Genomic DNA, 19,484 nt, shown 5'->3' with positions numbered 1-19,484 from the left:
CAGGATGGTCTCAATCTCTTGACCTCGTGATCCACCCGCCTCGGCCTCCCAAAGTGCTGGGATTACAGGCGTGAGCCCCCGCCCCCAGTCTGGATGCACTTTTTAAAACTCATGTTAGAAAAATATACTTCCAGGTCCTGGACTCCAAAACGAAAATATCGTGCACTGATTTCTTTTTTTTTTTTTTTTTTTTTTTTTTTTTTTGAGACGGAGTCTCGCTCTGTCGCCCAGGCTGGAGTGCAGTGGCCGGATCTCAGCTCACTGCAAACTCCGCCTCCCGGGTTCACGCCATTCTCCTGCCTCAGCCTCCCGAGTAGCTGGGACTACAGGCGCCCGCCACCTCGCCCGGCTATTTTTTTGTATTTTTTTAGTAGAGACGGGGTTTCACCGTGTTAGCCAGGATGGTCTCGATCTCCTGACCTAGTGATCCGCCCGTCTCGGCCTCCCAAAGTGCTGGGATTACAGGCTTGAGCCACCGCGCCCGGCTCGTGCACTGATTTCTAATGGAAATGTTATTGTTCGATGTTCACAAGTGCCTATTGAAATGTGTCAGGATTTTTCTCTGTTTGGCTTCAGAGATCAGTTCTATTTGTTTTTAGCACAGTGACTTAAAAACATGGGAAAATTTTAGTTTGGAGACCATCATATTGATTTAGAGAAGAAACTATTTTAAGGGAGAGAAGTCATATTTAAATTTGTCGTGGCTCAGTCATTTAAGACCATGTGCCTATTAATCAGGGCATCTTTAAGTCTGCCGCAGTTTGAGTAGTGACCCTATTTCAGCATTCTCCATTTGAGAGTTTGTGTGTGAGCTACTTGATGAGCATTTGTATGTAAGTCATAGCTATTTTGGGAAGGCTTGGAACTCCAGTGGCTGTGGCTGGCTGGAGTACTCTGATTCCTGGCCACCTGCAGAGTGATGACATTTACTGTTCTTCCCAGTGATTTGCCCTATACGGAAAGCTGTTAAGCATGGAATGCTTGATAATGTTCGCCTCTTTTATTTTTGCTAATAAAAAGCTTAAAGTTATCCGGATAGGTTGAAGAAACTTCCGGGAAAAGTACCTTTTGCATCTTATAGGAAAGATTTTAATAACTTCTTCCTCATCTTGGTAAGTTTCATGTTAGAATGGATTCTTTTATTTTGAACTCTCTCAGGCATTCTACCTTTCCCTTAAAGGATATTTCATTGTTCTAGTTGAGGAGAGCTATCCGTCCCTGACACTCAGAAGCTATTTAAAGCCTAGACTGCTTCCCTTCCCTTATTGGTCAGTTGTACACAGGACAGACAAAACCCTTTATGGCCTCCCAAGAATTTTAGTGAGAGAAATATGTAGTACTCTTGAAATACGCTCTCAGTATGGACTCAAATCTGAGAGTAGACACTTAGTGATTTCACTAAATCCCCCAGACTGCAAACTGGTATTCGAATATCTAAAGAGATTACGTACTGACAGCTTCCTGTATTTCAATCAATTCTTGACTTCTATAGCAGCAAAGTTTACTATTATTACAGGAGAAACAACTTGAAGTCGGTTTGGTTCTTACAAACCTGTCATTCTTGGCAGCTGTACTGAGGGTTCATATCACACATTCTTTATGTCAGCTGAAGCTCTATAAAAACCTGCCGGTTTCAGTGAAAATTTAATGCCCTTTTTGCTTTCTTTTGATTTATTGGCCTTTCATTTGCTTTTACTTTGTCTCATTAACTGATTTTTAAAACATCAGTAAGTCAGTGATTGGTTCCACAACTCTCATGCCCCTCTGCCCCCAAATACAAACAGTATTTTTAAGGCTTACTGGCCAATAGCATCTTATTGGCAAGATCTCTCCGTGTGTTCTGTTTCATCAAAGAAATTAAATAAGTAGTAAAATGAAGCAAGTACTTACCAAGGAAAATAATGCTGATAAAATAGTAATAGCTGATGCTAATTGAGCATGCACTATGTGCCAGACTCTGTGCTCAGAACTTAACATAGCATTCTCTCAGTACTTACACAACTCCACGAGGTTTCTGTGAGAAGGCTTATACTTGCTAAGTAATTTGTCCAAGGTCATCCAGCGAGGATATGATACAGTTGGAATTGTATCTAGGCAGTTCTGACCCCAAAAGCCCAAGGCGCCCCTCGTCCTGTCTCATAGTTGATGGACCCATTGCTCTGAATCACAGACTTTCCACTACTCTTGTAATGCCTTTTGTAGAACTCCCCTAATGTTTTAAACTTCCAGTCCTCCCTACAGTCTTTCTAAATAGATAATCTTCTTTTCTACTTGACTGAACTCGCTGATATCTAAAAAGAGCTCCCTGCCTCATGTTTTGTCCCCGTATCCCTACTCCATCTCATCTCTTTTCTCTTATTTCGGTGGAAAAGGTTCCCTTCCTCCTCCCGCCCCCCCGCCCCCAACTTTCATTTCTTAGAGATAAACCTAGATTAGTGGTTTTTACTAGGGAGAGATTTTGTAATCTAGGAAGCATTTGGCAATGTCTGGAGACTTTCCGATTGTGACTCCGGAGGGAGGATGCTACTGGGATGTAGTGCGTAGAAGCCAGGAACGCTGCTAAACATCCTGCAGTGTACAGGAGTAAGCCCCTCAAAACAGAGTTATGTGTAAATTGTATAAAATAGTGCTGAGCTTGACAAACTCTGATCTAGATGATGTCTCTCTTCTCTTTCTATTATGTCCCTTCTCCTTAGTCACCTTTACTGTCTTCTCCCTTGCTACTCACATTATGGTCCACAGACCGGCAGCATTCGCATCCCCTAGGATTTAGAAATGCAGAGAGTTGAGTGTGCTAGAGCCAGCTTGCTCTGCCTCTCCAGCTGATTTCGTACATCTCCTTCCAGCTCTGTGTTCAGTGACCTCATGTTGATAACTGTGCCAGGGTGGGAATATATACCAAGGAAACAAGCCAATACACTGCCAATCAGCATACCACTGCCTGTATCCCCACTCTAGACCTAGTCAATCAGTTTCTGCCTTTTGACAAGATTCTTGGGTGATTCATTTGCATATTACATTTTGAAAAGCATATGGATAGAATTTGCATTTTCCATTTTGCCATGCACTTGTCCTCTATCTTGAAACCAAATAACAGCAACAAAAGCGTCTACTGCCCAGTCCAGCTGTTGTCTCCACCTTCCTCCTTTTGTTTGCTTTTGGAACAAAGTTTCTAACCCCACCTGTTTCATTTCTAAAACATTTTTCCAGTGACGATGTATTCAGACTCAATATACAAAACTTGGAAAATACAGACCTGAGCAAGACTAACTCTTAGCTGACAGGAGATTGAGGGAGGTTGGTTCCCAGATTCTGCTACAGAACTTAAGGTGGCAATGACAGCTTCCTCAAAAGCCCAGTAATTAGATGGCTGTGTGGACCAGTCTGGGCTCCAGCAAATGGCCGATTGTTCAGAAGCCTGCAGAGGGAGTGACTAGGCAGCAGCAGGATAGGTTGAAAGGCAGTGAGTGGTTTTATATAATCAGAATCTGCTCAGCAGCCTGCTCTCCCTCTGTCACCCAACTGGAGTGCAGCGATGTGATTATAGCTCACTGTGGCCTTGACCTCGTAGGCTCAAGCGATCCTCCCACCTCAGCCTCCTGAGTAGCTGGTACCACAGGTGTGCACCACCGCGCTTGGCTGTTTTTAAATTTTTTTTGTAGAGACGAGGTCTTACTATGTTGCCCAGGCTGGTCTTGAACTCCTTGGCTCAAGCAGTCCTCCTGCCTTGGCCTCCCAAAGTGTTGGGAGTACAGGCATGAGCCACCACATCTGGCCCCCTCATACTTTTATTATTTTATGCTTTTATGATCCCTCATTACCACTTTTTTGCTGATACTTTTCTTTTTTTGAGACAGAGTTTCGCTCTTGTTGCCCAGGGTGGAATGCATTGGCGCGATCTTGGCTCACCACAACCTCCGCCTCCTGGGTTCAAGCTACTTGCTTGCTTCAGCCTCCTGAGTGGCTGGGATTACAGGCATGCACCACCACTCCCAGCTAATTTTGTATTTTTAGTAGAGACAGGGTTTCTCCATGTTTGTCAGATTGGTCTCCAACTCCCAACCCCAGGTGATCTGCCCGCCTCAGCCTCCCAAAGTGCTGGGATTACACTCATGAGCCACCGTGCCTGGCTCCATGTCTATATTTCTAATCCTGAGTTCTATATATATGACTTCTATACTCTGTTTCCCTGTGCTTTTTGAACAGTTCTGCTTGAATATCAACCTTCTTGGCTATAAACATTTGCTGCATACTTATTTTCCCAGGGTGGTTATACTAGGCATGGGAATGTACACTTGTATTACTAGTGTCTGCCATATGCTATATGTCACCCTAAGCACTTTTCCGTACATTTTTATTTACAAAAACCCAGCAAGGTGTAAACTATTATCTTATTACTGATAGGGAAACTGAGACGTCTTGTTTGTTTTTTGAGATAGGGTTTCACTCTGTCACCCAGGCTGGAGTGTGGTGACACCATCAAGGCTCACTGCAGCCTTGACCTCCCAGACCCAAGCAATCCTCAGACTCTTGAGTAGCTGGGAGCACAGGTATGCACCACCACTCCTGGCTACTTGTATTTTATTTTGTTTTTTGAGACAGATCTCCCTCTGTTGCCCGGGCTGGAGTGCTCACTGTAACCTCCACCTTCTGGGTTCAAGCAATTCTTCTGCCTCTGCCTCCCAAGTAGCTGGGATTACAGGCACATGCCACCACGCCTAATTTTTGTATTTTTAGTAGAGATGGGGTTTCACCATGTTGGCCAGGCTGATCTTGAACTGTTGACCTCAAGTGATCTACCTGTCTTGGCTTCCCAAAGTGCTGGGATTATAGGCATGAGCCACTGCGCCCAGCCTCTGGTTACTTTTAAAAGTTTTTGTAGCGATGGGGTCTCTCTGTGTTGCCCAGGCTGGTCTCAAACTTGTGAACCAAGTCATCCTGCCTCAGCCTTCAGAAGTGCTGGAATTATAGGCATGAGCCACCGTGCCCCACCTCAGATGTTAGTATGCCTTATAAGGGCCTCATGTAAGATTTATTTATTCCTTTTCTTTCTTTTGTCTTTTTTTTTTTTTTTTTTTTTGAGACAAGGTCTTACTCTGTCACCTAGGCTGGAGTAGTGCAGTGGGTCAGTCATGGCTCACGGCAGCCTCAACCTCCTGGGCCCAAGCAATTCTCCTACCTCAGCTTCCTGAGTAGCTGGGACTACAGACATGTGCTACCATGCCTAGCTAATATTTTTATTTTTTGTAGAGATGGGGGTCTCTTTATGTTGCCCGGGCTGGTTTTGAACTCCCACGCTCCAGTGATCCTCCCGCCTGAACCTCCCAAAGTATTGGGATTACAGGCATAAACCAGGGTACCTAGCTCTTTTTTTTCTTTATTCGTGTGAGATTTTAAACTGAAGTCCGTTTGCTTCTATGTTACAGATGAGAAATGCAGCTTACAACTGTGATTAAATTATAAGTAGCAGAGCTGTGACTTCAAGCCATTCTGACTTGAAGCATAGCATTTCTCCAACTTTAGTACAAGCCTTTCTAAAACCAAAGTTTCTGACTTACCACTTGACTATGAAGCACTTTAATAATTTTAATAACTTTTCATTGAACCCTGTTAGGCACTCTATGAAATAAAATTTGGTATGACCAGGAAGTAGAATTTGCAAAGTGACACAGTAAGTAAGTGATAAAACCAAAACTATAACACAGGATATCAGTATTTTTACCGTAAACTCTAGAGGAGTTTAGTTGGACAGGCAAGTCCCAGTATTTTACATTTCTTTTGCATGTCTTCATTTTGCTAATAATTACTGTTTGCAGTACTTCATTTGATAGTCATACAGGGCTCTCAAAGCTTTTGGTGTACTTCATTTTCCATTCTGGAAACTGATGCTGAGGAAGATTGAGATTTGCCAGGAGGCTGATGTGTGCTGGAGTTTGGGCTGCATGGCACTATTTCCAGCATCTAGGCTTTCTACATAAAACAGGGGTCAAAATATCAGACACACAAAACCAAACTAAAGATCTACCTCAGTAAGTACCAGCTACATGCTACATGATGGCTGCTAGGCACTTTAACCCTAAGAAGGTTGTCTAAACAACATTTTCTAAACAACTTTTTCTTTTTCAATCTTCTTGCCCAAGTTAGTACTTTCTGATGTCTCCTCCCTCCCTCCCTCCCTTCCTTCCTTCCTGTATGGGGATATGTATACAGGTTTCCTTATTCATTTGTTTTTTCGTAGAGTTGGGGTCTTGCTGTATTGCCTAGGCTGGAGTGCAGTGGCTATTCACAGGCATGATCGTGGTGTACTACTGTTTGAAAATCCTGGGCACAAGGATTGTGCCTGCCTCAGCCTGCTGCAGAGCTGCCACTACAGGTGTGTGCCACTGGACCCAGGTGATTTTTTTTTTTTTTTCAATTGAGGCAAAATTTATATAACATAAAATTATTTTAAAGTGGGGCTGGGAGCGGTGGCTCACTGAGGTCAGGAGTTCAAGACCAGCGTGGCCAATGTGGTGAAACCCCATCTCTACTAAAAGTACAAAAATTAGCCAGATGTGGTGGTGAGCACCTGTAATTCCAGCCGCTTGGGAGGCTGAGGCAGGAGAATCACTTGAACCTGGGCGGCAGAGGTTGCAGTGAGCCGAGATCGCGCCACTGCACTCCAGCCTGGGTGACAAGAATGAAACTCTGTCTCCAAAAAAAAAAAAAAAATTGAAGTGTACAAGTTCAGTGACATTTAGTATATTCACAATATTGTGCAATCACCAATTCTGTCTAGTTCTAAAACATTTTCATTACCCTCAAAACTTTATAACCATTAAGCAGTCACTCCCTATTCCCCACTGCCCTCAACCCCTGGCAATACCAATCTACTTTCTGTCTCTAGATTTACCTATTAGAGAGATTTCATCTAAATGGATCATACAATATGTGATCTATTGTGTGTGGCATCTGTCATTTATTGTAATGTTTTTGAGATTTGTTCAAGTTGTAGCATGTATTATTCTTCATTTTAATCACCGAATAATATTCCACTGTATGTATAGATCATGTTTTGCCTGTCCATTCTTCCGTTGATGGACATTTGAGTTATTTACACCTTTTAGTTATTATGAATAGTTCTGTTGTGAATATTCATATACTCATATTTGAGTACCTGTTTTCCGTTCTTTTGTATATATACCTAGAAGGAATTGATGACTTACGGTAATTCTATGTTTAACTTCTTGAGGAACTGCCAGACTGTTTTCCATGGTTGCTGTGGAAGTTTTATATTCCCACCAGCAATACACAAGGGTTCTAGTTTTTTTCTTTCCTCATCAAAGCGCTTGTTATTTTTTGTTTTTGTTTGATAATAGCCATCCTAATGGGTGTGAAGTGGCATCTCGTTGTGGTTTTGATTTGGCCATGTTAATGTTACGGCTAATGTTAACTGTCTTCATAAACTTATCGACTATTTATATATCTTCTTTGGAGAAATACCTTTTTAAGTTCTTTGCTGTTTTTGAATTGAGTTGTCTGTTTTTTGGTTGTTAACTTAAAGAGAGTTCAAAGAGAGTTCTTTATATTGTCTAGATGCTAGACCCTTACCAGAAAAAGGATTTAGAAGTATTTTCTCCCATTGTCTTTTCACTTTTTTCATAATTTGTACACTATATATTTCTTTTTTTTTTTTTTTCTCGAGACAGAGTCTAGCTCTGTCACCCAGGCTGGAGTGCAGTGACATGATCTTGGTTCACTGCAACCTCCGCCTCTTGAGTTCAAGTGATTCTCTTGCCTCAGCCTCCCAAGAAGCTGGGATTACAGGCACGCGTCACCATGCCTGGCTAATATTTGTATTTTTAGTGGAGACAGGATTTCACCATGTTGGCCAGGCTGGTCTTGAACTCCTGCTGACCTCAGGTGATCCACCTTGGCCTCCTGAAGTGTTTGGATTACAGGCATGAGCCACCGTACCCAGCCAGCACTGTATACTTCTTGTTGTATTTCTTGATGTATGTATTTATTTCTTGAATTTGTACACCGGTTGTCTTTTCACTTTCTTGATAATGCCCTTTGATGAAGAAAAGTGCATCAGCCCACTTCAGTGTCCCAAGTAGCTGGGACTACAAGTGCACACCACTGTGCCTGGCTCAAAAGTGTTATTATTTTTTTCTTTCGTTGCTTGTGCTCTTGGTGTCATATCTAAGAATCCATTGACACATCCAAGGTCATGAAGACTTATCTCTGTGTTCTCTTTTAAGAATTTTATAGTTTTAGTTCTTTATTTAGGTTGTCGATCCATTTTGAGTAATTTTGTGTATTGTGTGAGGTAGGGGTCCAGTGTGATCCTTCTGCTATGGAGATCCAGTTGTACCAATACCATTTGTTGAAGACATGGTTTTTCCCCCACCAAATGGTCTTGGCACTCTTGTTGAAAATCAGTTGACCATAGATATGAGTTTATTTCTGGATTCTCAGTTCTATTCTATTGGTCTGTATATCTGTCCTTATGCCAGTACCACACTGTTATGATAACTGTAGCTTTGGATTAATACTAAGTTTTGATATAAGAAGTGTGAGTCCTCCAACTTTGTTCTTCTTTTCAATATTGTTTTAGTTCTTCCAGGTCCTTTGAAATTCTGTATGAATTTGAGGATCAGCTTTTCTATTTCTGCAAGAAAGGCCAAAGCACTGCAGCTTTTAGAATTTGTCTAGCAGGTTTTCTGATTTTCACTAGAGGTCCCCCCAGCCCCCTGCCGCATGCACACACATAGGGCCTTTGGAATTTTGATAGGGATTACATTGAACTTTTGAATTGCTTTGAGTAGTATTACCACCTTCACAGTATTAAGTCTTTGTGGCCAGACGCAGTACCTCACGCCTGTAATCCCAGCACTTTGGGAAGAGGCCAAGATGGGCAGATTACTTGAGCTCAGGAGTTCAAGGCCAGCCTGGGCAACATGGTGAAACCCCACCTTTACCAAAAATACAAAAAATCTTAGTTGGGCTTCATGGCACACATCTGTGTTCCCACCTACTTGGGAAGCTGAGGAGGGAGGATCACTTGAGCTCATAGGGTGGAGGGTGAGGTGCACTCTAGCCTGGGTGACTGAGACCCCATCTCAAAAAAAAATACTGTCTTCTTGATGGTTAAGTTAATGTGTCAATTGATTGGTCCATGAGGTATGCAGACATTTGGTCAAACATTATTCTAGGTGTGTCTATGAGAGTGATTCTGGATGAGATTAACATTGAATCGGTAGACTGTGTAGAGCAGTTTGAACTCCCTAATGTGGGTAGTGGGCCTCATTCAATCAAGACCTGAATAGAACAAAAATGCTAAGAGGAAACTTTGCTTGCCTGACTGCTAGAGCTGGGACATTGATCTTCCTCGGTCCTGGCACTGGAACTTAGACAACCATCAGCTCTCTTGGTTTGCAGGACTTCAGACTCAGACTGGAACTTACACACTCAGCTCGCCTGGTTCTTGGGCCTCAGACTTACACTAAAACTATACCGCTGGTCTCCTGGTTCTCCAGCTTGCTAACTGCAGATCTTGAGACTTCTCAGTCTCCGCAGTCATGTGAGCCAATTCCTTGTAATAAGTCTCACCTCCTATATTTATCTCCTTTCCCTTCTGTTTCTCTGGGGAACTCTGAGTTTTCCAGTTCATGAACCTGGATGTTTTTCAATTTATTTAGGTCTTTAACTTCTTTCATCAATTTTTTAATTTTTTTTTTTTTTTGAGACAGAGTCTCACTCTGTTGCCTAGGCTGGAGTGCAGTGGTGAGATCTTGGCTCACTGCACCCTCCACCTCTTGGGTTCAAGTGGTTCTCCAGCCTCAGCCTCCTGAGTAGGTGGAACTACAGGCATGTGCCACCATGCCTGCCTAATTTTTTGTATTTTTAGTAGAGATAGGGTTTCACCATATTGGCCAGGCTGGTCTCAAACTCCTGACCTCAGGTGATCCACCCGCCTCAGCCTCCCAAAGTGCTGGGATTACAGGCATGAGCCACTGTGACCGGCAAATTCTTTTTTTTTTTTTTTTTTTTTTTTGAGACAGGGTCTCACTCTTTTGCTAGGCTGGAGTGCGGTGGCACAATGTTGGCTCACTGCAGCCTCCATCTTCTGGGCTCAAGCAGTCTTCCCACTTCAGCCTTCTGAGAAGCTGGGACTATAGGCACACACTGCCTCACCTGACTAATTTTTGTGTTTTTTGTAGAGATGGTGTTTTACCATGTTGCTCAGGCTGGTCTCGAACACTTCAGCTCAAGCAATCTGCCTGCCTCAGCCTCCCAAAGTGCTGGGATTACAGGTGTGAGCCATCGCACCCAGCCTCAGCAGTGTTTTATAGTTTTCAATGTACAGGTTTTTTTTCTTTTCTTTTTCTTTTTTTTTTTTTAAGACAGAGTCTCGCTCTGTTGCCCAGGCTGAAGTGCAATGGCATAATTTCACTACAACCTCCACCTCGTGGGTTCAAGCGATTCTCCTGCCTCAGTCTCCCAAGTAGCTGGGATTACAGGCACCTGCCACCATGCCCGGCTAATTTTTGTATTTTTTGTAGAGACGGGGTTTCACCATGTTGGCCAGGCTGGTCTTGAACTCCTGACCTTCTGATCCACCTGCCTGGGCCTCCCAAAGTGCTGGGATTACAGACATAAGCTACTGCACCCAGCCCAGGTTTTTTACCGCTTTGGTCAAATTTGTTCCTAAGTGTTTTATTCTTTAGGATGCTATTGTAAATGTAATTGTTTTCTTAATTTCCTTTTTGATTTCTTACTGCTGTTTTATAGAAACACAACTGAATTTTGCCTGTTTATCTTTACCTTGAAGCTGCGGAATTTGTTGACCAGCTCTGGTAACTTTTTGGCAGATTCTTTGGGATTTTGTATATATAGGATCATGTCATTTGTGAATGCAGTTTTACTTTTTTATCCTTTGCAATTTAGATGCCATTTATTTTTTATTCTTGCCTGATTGCTCTGGCTTAAACTTCCAGTACGGTGTTGAATAGCAGTGGTGAAAGTGGGCATCTTTGTCATGTTCCTGATTTTACGGGTAAAGCTTTCAGTCTTTCACCATTGAATATGATGTTAACTCTTGGGTTTTTATAAAGGCCCTTTATCATGTTGAGGGAATTCCCTTTTGTTCCTAATTTTCTGATGGTTTTTATTATGAATGTGTGTTGGATTTTGTCAAATGTTTTTCTGCATCAATCAAGGTGACCATTGTTTTTTTTTTCTCCTTCATTCTGTTGGGGTGTTATATCACATTGTTGGGTTTCCTTTTATGTTATTGACAAAGGCATTCTCTTAGGCATCCATTGCAAATGTGTGACTAAGCTGTCTCTCTTCATTCTTTGAGATGTTCAGAGTATGCCTTACTTTGACGTTTTGCCTACCAGCATTCTGTCTCTCTCATCACAGTTAGTTTACTCAGTAGCACTATAACTCAAGCTTTCTTTTCCTAGTGTCATCCCACGTTGAACCAGTTGTTCACATGGGCTAGACTAATCCACTTAAATGCCTTTTCTTCCTTCATGTATCTTCCCTGCTGAGGAACCTGCAGTGATTATCCATTGCTCATCAGACCAAACCTAAATTCTTCCTGACATTTAGAACCCTTTGTAATCCAATCCCACATCACCTCTCTGATCTCTGTTATTTATTTATTTGAGACAGAGTCTTGCTCTTGTCGCCCACGCTGGAGTACAGTGGCGCAGTCTCGGCTCACTGCAACCTCTGCCTCCTAGGTTCAAGCCCTTCTCCTGCCTCAGCCTTCCAAGTAGCTGGGATTACAGGTGCCTGTCACCACACGCAGCTAATTTTTGTATTTTTAGCAGAGATGGGGTTTCACCATGTTGGCCAAGATGGTCTCAAGCTCCTGACCTTAGGTGATCCACCCACCTCAGCCTCCCAAAGTGCTGGGATTACAGGCGTGAGCCACCGCGCCAGTTATCTCTGTTACTTATTAAAAATAGAAACTATACGCAAACACCCACCTGGTAATAACTTAAAATTTTATCATTGCTATATTTCTAAAACTATAAGCATATAAATTTGATTTCTCATATCTTTCCCTGATATTTTCCCAGTTTTTCAATTAGCCCTACCAATATGTTGTTAAAAATTGTATTTTCCTTCATTTTTGGTGATGTGTTCGATGTGTTTTTCAGCCTCATTTCTCATATTTAGTTGGGACATGTATTCAAAGAAATGAAAAAATATTTTCTTAATATATCCTAAAATAAGGAAAAAGCAAGGCATAGGACATTATGTAGCATATGAAAAAATGTATTCATGTGCATAGACAATTTCTGGAAAGATAACAGAAACTGTTTTTTTTTTTTTTTTTGAGACGGAGTCTCGCTCTGTCGCCCAGGCTGGAGTGTAGTGGCCGGATCTCAGCTCACTGCAAGCTCTGCCTCCCGGGTTCATGCCATTCTCCTGCCTCAGCCTCCTGAGTAGCTGGGACTACAGGCGCCCGCCACCTCGCCCGGCTAGTTTTTTTGTATGTTTTAGTAGAGACGGGGTTTCACTGTGTTAGCCAGGATGGTCTCGATCTCCTGACCTCGTGATCCACCCGTCTCGGCCTCCCAAAGTGCTGGGATTACAGGCTTGAGCCACCGCGCCCGGCCCAGAAACTGTTAATGGTAGTAGCCCTGGGAAATAGAACTAGGGTGGGAAGAAGGTGATTTCCTTTTCATTTTATACCCTTTTGTACTATTGGAATTTCTTAGTACATGTGAAGAAAGAGATGGAAAAAATTAAAAAGTAAATAATGATTAGTTCCTTTTTTTTCTTGTTTTTAAGTCCCAGTTTAAACCCCTTTACATGATATAACAGTGGCCAAATTTTAAACACTTTTAATTGTTTTTGTAAACTTTAAGCCAGTTGATAAGCTCAAACAGGCATTTTCATCATGTACTGACATTTGCATCATTCACAAAAATTATTAAGTAGTCCATTTCAGGGAATTTAGCTGTGTCCACAGAAAGCTGCTGTTTGTCTTTTTTAGACAGCCATATTCTTACAGCTACTTTAGGTTTCTATTCCATGAAAAAATTGGATCAGCATGGCATTGTTGCTGGAAGAAAAACTGAAAAAATCCTAGGGCTTTTAAGGGCCATTCCTTGTTTTATGGAGGTTGGAAAGGTTAGCAACTGTCTTTGTTGTCCAGACAGAGGTGTTTTTTTCTCTTTTTTTTTTTTTTGAGACATAATCTTGCTCTGTCGCCCAGGCTGGAGTGCAGTGGCGCGATCTCGGCTCACTGCAACCTCTGTCCCTGGGTTCAAGCCATTCTCCTGCCTCAGCCTCCTGAGTAGCTGGGACTACAGGTGCCTGCCACCACGCCCGGCTAATTTTGTGTGTTTTTAGTAGAGACTGAGTTTCACCATGTTAGCCAGGATGGTCTCGATCTCCTGACCTCATGATCCGCCCACCTTGACCTCCCAAAGTGCTGAGATTACAGGCGTGAGCCACCAAGCCCAGCCCTTTTTGCTGTTGTTGTTGAGACTGGAGTCTCGCTCTGTTGCCCAGGCTAGAGTGCAGTTGCCCAATCTTGGCTCACTGCAAGCTCCACCTCCCAGGTTCAAGCAGTTCTCCTGCCTCAGCCTCCCGAGTAGCTGGGACTACAGGTGCTCACCACCATGCCTGGAGAATTTTTTTAATATATATATATATATATTTTTTTTTTTTTTTAGTAGAGATGGGGGTTTCACCATACTGGCCAGGCTGGTCTCGAACTCCTGATCTTGTGATCCTCCTGCCTCCGCCTCCCCAAGTGCTGGGATCACCGGCATGAGCCACCGCACTTGGCCAGAGTTTTGGGGGTTGATGCTATATGTTTTCTTTGACTCTTCAGGTGTTTTTTGTTTTGTTTCGTTTTGTTTTTTCTTTTTTTTGCTTTCCTTGGGTACTTAAGTTTTATTTTATAATTGCGAACCAGATCTTTAGCTTTGGAAGGAATTTTAGTAGGCACACCTTGGTAGTTCTTTGGAGTAAGGGAACATTTATTAATTATTTACATAGTTGTAAATTTAGAAATGTCTTCGTAAGACTAGACAATTGAGATCAGGAAATATGTGCATCAGAATGATGAAAATAGCATCCCTGTTTGAAGGAATGGAATAACCTATAAAGCGTCTCATCACAATGCTAAATTAGGAGTTTTAACGATTAGTAATGAAATATTTTGCATTATTTCATCAGAGAGTTTTAACTTAGTTACTGTAGGATCAGGCCAGGTATTGTTTGTTACAAAAACTTGATAGCTTAATGTTTTTAGTGTCTGAATAATCTTGTTAATTGCTGATTGTGGGTGAGTTATTTTTGCTCTAAGAAAATCTCCTTCCTGAGAAGTGGGCTGGATTGCATCAAAACCATTGAGTAGCAGTGAGGTCAAAAAGCTTGAGTTCCTTCCTGATAGAGGTTGTGTTTGCCTGTCTTTCTTTACTGCCTCTGGGCAAGAAAAGGGAGTGCTTTTTGTTTTGTGAAAACATTGTGAATTTAACTCAGGAAATGCAAACCTGTTGGCTCTTGCGAGTTATTTGACTTCATTGTGAGAGGAGTACAGGCTTTGTCTTGTCTCCTTGTTGGGTGTGTACTTTACATATTGCAAGGTAGAGTGAAGTTAATATTTAAATCCTCTTTCTGTGAAGTTCAGGAGAAGTGAGTTAGTAATATGGTAGGATCTTGATGGGTTTAGTGTTACTGTAAAATTAATTTTTATATATATATAGTACTTATGAAGATTTGGAGTGTGGGTTCTGTTGAGAACTTTAGCTAAATCTTTACAAGACTGGGTCATGTCATAGCATTTGTGTATGTATATAAATAATGCATGTGAAATTTGTTATTCATACTCTTTACATTTTATTTTTATTTTTAAATTATGGAACACTTCATGAATTTGCATGTTATTCTTGCACAGGGTCCATGCTAATCTCTGTATTGTTCCAATTTTAATGCACTGCTCAAGCAAGCTCTTAGACTTTTAATAGCTATGTGTTTTATAGCTATCTTTGATTTAGCTTTTAATTCTAGTCATTTGATGATAAATAGGTTTTGTAAACCTTAATTTCCTAATGTGTGCAATGCCTACCTTTGTTATTAGGATTACATACATGAAAGGCGCCTGTTCCCTGACAAATGTTCAGCCAGGTATGGTGATGTGTGCCTGTAGTCCCAGCAACCTGGAAGGCTGTGGTGGGAGGATCCTTTGAGTCCAGCAGTTAGGCCACTTGCGGTCAACATAGTGAGACCCCCATCTCCAAAAAGAAAAAAAATAATAAAGTAGTTGCTCAATAAATGTTAACTGTCTTTATTATCAGCACTGTCCCATGGATGATTCCAATTAGGCAGTGTATTGCATGATTCTTGCTTTAAAGGAGGCAAGAATTTCATATTTAAAACAATTAGAGAACAGGTCTGGCCCGGTGGTTCATGCCTGTTATCCCAGCACTTTGGAAGGCCAACGTGGGTGGATTACTTGAGGTAAGGAGTTTAAGACCAGCCTGGGCAACATAGTGAAACCTCATCTGTACTAAAAATACAAAAATTAAGCTGATCGTGTTAGTGGGCGCTTGTAATCCCAGCTGCTCAGGTGACTGGGGCAGGAGAATCGCTTGAACCTGAGAGGTGGAATTTGCAGTGAGCTGAGATCACACCACTGCGCTCCAGCCTCCGTGACAGCAAGACTCCGTCATAGAATAGAATAGAGTAGAGTAGAGTAGAATACAATAGAATAGAATGATGAGAAATGCCAAGTGAAGACAGTGGCTACATTCAGTCACAGGCCTATTCATTTCCTTAACATGGGAGATGAGAAAGGGGAGAGAACAGTATGGGCCAGAGTTCTTAGAAGGACTTCATATGGAGGAGGTAAGACAAATATAACCCTTGAATGTAGTTGGCATACCATAGTTTAATAATGTAGGTGGTGTTACAAGTGATTCTAGGAGCAACACTCTGTGCATGAGAGAATGAGTTTGCAGTAAGGAACTGAGAGGAGAAAAGGTAGAACAGGCTAAGCGGGGAATCAGGTAATGGTCTTTGAATGGCAAGATGAGGAATTTGGATTTGAATTTCCATGTAGAACATTGTTCTTGGAGCTATACAAAATAATTTTACATAGTTGTCATCTCTACCCAGTAGCCTTTAAAAAAAAGGTCACTGGGCCAGGTGCAGTGGCTCACGCCTGTAACCCCAGTACTTTGGGAGGCTGAGACAGGTGGATCACTTGAGGCCAGAAGTTCAAGACCAGCCTGGCCAACATGGAGAAATCCCATCTCTACTAAAAATAGGAAAACTAGCTGGGCGTGGTGGTGGGCACCTGTAGTCCCAACTACTCGGGAGGCTGAGGTGGGAGAGTCACCTGAGCCCGGGATGCCGAGGCTGCAGTGAGCTAAGATCGTACCATGCCACTGTACTCCAGCCTGGGCCACAGAGCGACACCGTGTCTCAAAAAAAAAGTGGGCCACAGAGCAACACCCTGTCTCAAAAAAAAAGGGAACTCAAGAATTTATTTTCCTTTCCTGATTGTGTTATCCCAGATATATTAATGTCCACTGCTACCTATTACAAAATGGAGAAAGATAAATGAGAATATTACAGTATAACTGACTTTAATCCAAGGCCAAATGTAAATAATTAGTAAATTAGTATATGAATACTGTATTTCATTGATTCACATTTATTTGGCATTCTGAGATCTCTGACATCAAGATGTTCTTAACATTTTTACTATCATCCAAGTAGCAGATGTGATGTTGCCGTTGTCTGCACTTGTATGAACTTGGTCATAGCTGTTACTATTGTTATAACAACAGTTGACAGTCAAGTTATATGTACTGTTAGTAATACATGGTTAACTTGCCATTGCATATGTCACTTAAAAATTTACACTGTGATTCAACATTGAAATGAAAACAAAACAAAAAAAACCAAAAAACCTGTATATGAAGCAAGGCATGGAAGCAGAATGGCAGGGTATAAATTTGATTTTATATGAAACAAAATATTTACCTTTGGAGGAATGTTTGCAGTTTCAGATTTTCTTGCAGAGCTATAGTCAAGTGCTTTATGCATCCCAGAAGGGCAGACACTATAGATGTATTCTGCTGTGTTAAGTTTTGTTGCCGAGAAACATGTGAAAGAATTGCCTATCACGTGCCAGGCGGTGCACCTGGAAGCAGGGGAAATTGCTGTATTCCTCAACATAAATGAAAAAGTTCAGAGATTTCAGAAGCTAGTGTGGTATATGTCTCCCAGGACTGCCATTAAAACATTGTGTCATAGTTTAAGTGGCAGCAGTTTTCCTTTCTTCGTTTGTAACCGATGGCACCTTAGATTTAGTCAAATGTAATATTTACATCTCTACTTCTGATGATAGCTGGTTTAGAACAGATTGCACTACTAAATAATGAAACTTGTGATTATATAAGGACAAGCAAAATTTTAAAATAAAGAAACTTGTTAGGGTGCGAAGATCAAGGTCAAAATATAAAAATTGGCTGGGTGTGGTGGCTAACACCTATAATCCTAGCACTTTGGGAGGCTGAGGCAGGAGGAGGCGGAGGTTGAAGTGAGCCACAGATCGCGCCACCGGACTTCAGCCTGGGCAACAGAGTGAGAAATAAATAAATTAATTGAAAGTAAAAACTGGCCAGGTGCCGTGTTCATGCCTGTAATCCCAGCACTTTGGGAGGCTGATTGCCTGAGGTGGATCGCCTGAGCTTGGGAGTTCGAGACCAGCCTGGCCAGCATGGTGAAACCCCGTTTGTACTAAAAATACAAAAAATTAGCCGGGTGTGGTGGCCGGCGCCTGTAGTCCCAGCTACTCAGGAAGCTGAGGCAGGAGAATTGCTTGAACTCAGGAGGCGGAGGTTGCAGTGAGCCGAGATTGTACCGTTGCACTCCAGTCTGGGCGACACAGTGAGACTCCGTCTCAAAAATAAATAAATAAATTAATTAATTAAATAAATAAAATACAAGAATAAGATGTTTGCATTTTTTTGCACCAGATAGGTATTCTTGCCTATCTTTTTGTCTTCTCAAATACAGCGTGGCATAGTGCATCCCTTATCAGCAGTAACTTTGTGTACAGTTACTTAACCTCTCTGTGTCTCAGCTTTTTGTAGGACGGGCATAATACCTATGTCCCAGGTCTGTTATGAGGGTTCAGTGAGTTACATTAGTTCATACATGCCAAGTGTTTATAGCAGTACCTGGCTAAAAGTAAGCAGTATCTGTCAGCTATTACTTTTTACCGGGATTATTTTCTCTGAATCATAAATGTTAATTTTTATACAGAATAATTCCCAATGAAGATGCGATTATCCCATTGTTACCTTCTTGACGCTAGTTTGGTATTGTACTACTTATTCCCTGTCTCAATTATTCCACCCTTTTTTGGGTACATTGATGTTGATCTTTTAGAAAATCATGTGCAATTTTTGGCCGGGCGCGGTGGCTCAAGCCTGTAATCCCAGCACTTTGGGAGGCCGAGACGGGCGGATCACGAGGTCAGGAGATCGAGACCATCCTGGCTAACACGGTGAAACCCCGTCTCTACTAAAAAATACAAAAAAAAAAAAAAAACTAGCCGGGCGAGGTGGCGGGCGCCTGTAGTCCCGGCTACTCGGGAGGCTGAGGCAGGAGAATGGTCTAAACCCGGGAGGCGGAGCTTGCAGTGAGCTGAGATCCGGCCACTGCACCCCAGCCTGGGCGACAGAGCAAGACTCTGTCTCAAAAAAAGAAAAAAAAAAAAAAAAGAAAATCATGTGCAATTTTTGTGAGATACATAGATTCGTACCACTTTTATACAGTAAAATCAAATGCAATTAGAATTAGTTTCAAAAAAACTAGTATTTAATTTTTCTAAAAATTACATGCTTGCGATTTTAGTTTTTGCTTAGGCTGAATCTGGATACCTTTTAGTATGATAATCACTCTCCCAGTGCACAGGCAGTGACTGGATTTGACAAGACTCATAGTGTGAAAGTCTGCTGGTCTCAGCAGGGTAGGGTTCCATTTGTAGCCTATGACTATAGTCTAACTACAGCAGAACGACTGTTGATGCTTCTTCGAGGACTTTATTTATTTATTTATTTATTTATTGAGACTGAGTTGTGCTGTTGTTGCCCAGGCTGGAGTGCAATAGCACGATCTTGGCTCACCGCAACCTCCACCTCCCGGGTTCAAGCAATTCTTCTGCCCCAGCTTCCTGAGTAGCTGGGATTACAGGCATGTGCCACCATGCCCAACTGATTTGTATTTTTAGTAGAGACAGGGCCATGTTGGTCAGGCTGGTCTCGAACTCCTGACCTCGAGTGATCCGCCCACCCTGGCCTCCCAAAGTCCTGGGATTACAGGCATGAGCCACCACGCCAGACCTCTTCAGGACTTTAGAGGGATGTTTCAGTTAGTTATTTCTGGTTGTGTAATACTTTAGTGTTGCATTGGGCCCACAGCTGTTGAAGAACATAAGATAGTGTTTCTAT

At 42.1% G+C, this 19,484-nt stretch overlaps 1 protein-coding gene, 1 non-coding gene and 1 pseudogene across 21 annotated transcripts in view; 2 read left to right on the top strand and 1 right to left on the bottom strand.

Moving 5' to 3' along the window:
* Positions 1 to 19,484, top strand: part of LOC105493578 (ubiquitin specific peptidase 28) — a 79,775-nt gene that overhangs the window by 1,612 nt on the left and 58,679 nt on the right. The window contains exon 2 of one of the 20 annotated variants that reach the window (XM_011761319.3): positions 6,239 to 6,373. The exons of the other annotated variants lie outside the window; for them this stretch is intronic. The gene's annotated coding sequence lies outside the window, so the exon portion shown is untranslated. The remainder of the gene's footprint in view (positions 1 to 6,238; positions 6,374 to 19,484) is intronic. 20 annotated transcript variants of the gene reach the window in all.
* On the top strand, positions 8,669 to 8,728 carry LOC112428869 (U7 small nuclear RNA). The gene has a single exon (XR_003020933.1). It is a non-coding gene; the product is annotated as a U7 small nuclear RNA (small nuclear RNA).
* Positions 14,870 to 14,964, bottom strand: LOC112428864 (U6 spliceosomal RNA; annotated as a pseudogene).

Source organism: Macaca nemestrina, chromosome 12 (assembly GCF_043159975.1).
Source record: "Macaca nemestrina isolate mMacNem1 chromosome 12, mMacNem.hap1, whole genome shotgun sequence".
Lineage (NCBI taxonomy): Eukaryota > Metazoa > Chordata > Mammalia > Primates > Cercopithecidae > Macaca > Macaca nemestrina.
Note: the sequence above shows the minus strand (reverse complement) of the source record. Positions and strands in the feature narration are given on the sequence as shown.